At 38.3% G+C, this 2,043-nt stretch overlaps 1 long non-coding RNA gene across 1 annotated transcript; it reads right to left on the minus strand.

Annotated features, from left to right (window-relative positions):
- Positions 1-242: 242 nt before the first annotated feature.
- On the minus strand, positions 243-872 carry LOC111946331 (uncharacterized). Its single transcript, XR_002872011.2, has 2 exons — positions 722-872; positions 243-363 (listed from the first exon to the last, which is right to left on the minus strand). It is a non-coding gene; the product is annotated as an uncharacterized LOC111946331 (long non-coding RNA).
- Positions 873-2,043: the final 1,171 nt, after the last annotated feature.

The raw sequence follows: 2,043 nt of genomic DNA on the forward strand, positions 1-2,043 counted from the left end.
AAAGTTACAAAATATCAGATATCAAACAAAAGACAATTCAATATGCAAAGCAAACAAAGAACTGTTTTTCTAAATGTCCAATTGCTTAGCAAAATCCTTTAAAGTTTGTTAGCAGATGTATCCAGTTTTGGTAGTGCTCCTTTAAAGTATATTGGATCCACAGTTAGTGTTCAATCTCCTACCGCGACCTTGGCAGAGATTTTGTAGTAGTGAGGAAAAGTAAAGGACCACGTGATGCTCTACAGGCAGTCCGGATTATCGTGCTCCTTGGGTAGGCTCGCCATCCATGGATCAGGAGAAGTCCAGAACGATCCGGTCCGGAACCGTCTCCCAATTACTCTCGGGGGGACTCAAAAACCTGGCCTGAAGGACAGGCCATAAAAATAATTTTAGTCCATATGCAAAATAAAACCACTCCAAAATGAAAGCGGAGCCGCACTAGAAGGCTACGTGACTCTTTAGAAACTTAAAATGGCGGCTGCTCTTTTTTCTTTTTCATACATCCAACTCTACTTGCAAAATTAGCTTCTTTTCACACAAAATATACCCAAAATACATCAAATAAAATACATTCATGTTTCGAAGTGTCAAAGAAAATTATAAATAACTCAAAAGTACTGTTTTGTCATCTTTTCACAACTTAAATTGGTCTCAACTGGGCTCGCCTCATCACGGCAAAACCTACGCCACAAAAGTAGGCAAAATACAAAACAAAACTCACCAAAACTCGTCTCGTAATGGCATAAAATCTTATTTGGCTCACACCCCTCTTCTGGTCTGGCTAGACAACAGGTTTGCACCGTTATTTTAGTTTTTCACCGTAGTTTTTCAGCTAATGGCTACTCTGCTGCGCGTGCTTGCTGTCTCTGCCCTAAACAGGCCTATCTCTCCGCTACGCAACGCACAGGTTGGGGAGGGCTCTTGAAAAACTTTAAACTTTATCGACAACAAAAACAATTTCTCTTTTTAAACAAAAATAGTAATAAAACCTATAAATTATTAATGTTAATACTATTTATATTTTTATCCTCACAACTTTTAGCTGTTTTTATCATGTTGTTTATTAATATTTATTGACCTTTTTATATCATTGTAAAATGCTCTATTATTACTGATTGTATCTGTAACGGGGGTTACATATATATATACAATAAAATCACAGCATGAGTGTCTTGATGACTTTTAAGAGGGCAAAGTTTGACTGTGCAGTGTCAAAGGTCACAAATGTTTTGATTTAATGATTGTGGGACATTGTGGTCCTCTGTCCTTTTATTCCCACTTATCAATAATTGCCCTGGTATTTATTATGGGATGGGGGGGGGAAGTGATGTTACGGCATGGGGGTCACCCCTGTGTCCAGCAGCTGATGGAGCACAAGGTATGGGGTCACTGCGGTGAAGCAGTAGAGTGTAGCGTAAACAGACTATAGGACAAAAATGCTATCAGGTCCTTCAGGCGTATGCTGATGGGTTTAAGCACGGATGGGCAAATCTCACGATGTGGAAGGTATGCAATAGACTGCACTTCCCACCTGTGTGAGTATTTGTCAGTGTAGGAGTAAATGCATATGTGTGAAATTCCCCTTATACTCACATTAACACAGGGGAACTCCATTTTTTTAATCAAATTATATAAATATTATAGATTTTAACTTCCAGCCAAACAGACTACCAATTAAAGGTAAATGTACTTACAAAAAGGTAGAAATGACAGGAAATCATCATGGATCATAGTACACACAGTTAATTTGGCAAAGTTAATTAGAAATTCCAGTGTCTTCCAGTCTGAAAAACATACAATTTGTAAGATTGACTGTATAAAACAACTGGGCTGAGTAAGTGTGACGTCACGCATAGAAATGCCTTACTTTTTTATAAACGAAGTTAAATCAAATGCCATTTTTTCCACGACAAACTCTCTCGCCAATTTAGGAGTGTGCTTGTTAGATGTCCACACTCCTAGGAAATCTGCCAATCAAGCTGCAAATGCTTAATCTGAGACCTAATGCTTTCATGGAGGCATGTGATAGGTCAGTTTACAACT

This window comes from Oryzias latipes, chromosome 18 (genome assembly GCF_053564925.1).
Source record: "Oryzias latipes strain Hd-rR chromosome 18, Olatipes_Hd-rR_3.1".
Taxonomy (NCBI): Eukaryota; Metazoa; Chordata; class Actinopteri; order Beloniformes; family Adrianichthyidae; genus Oryzias; species Oryzias latipes.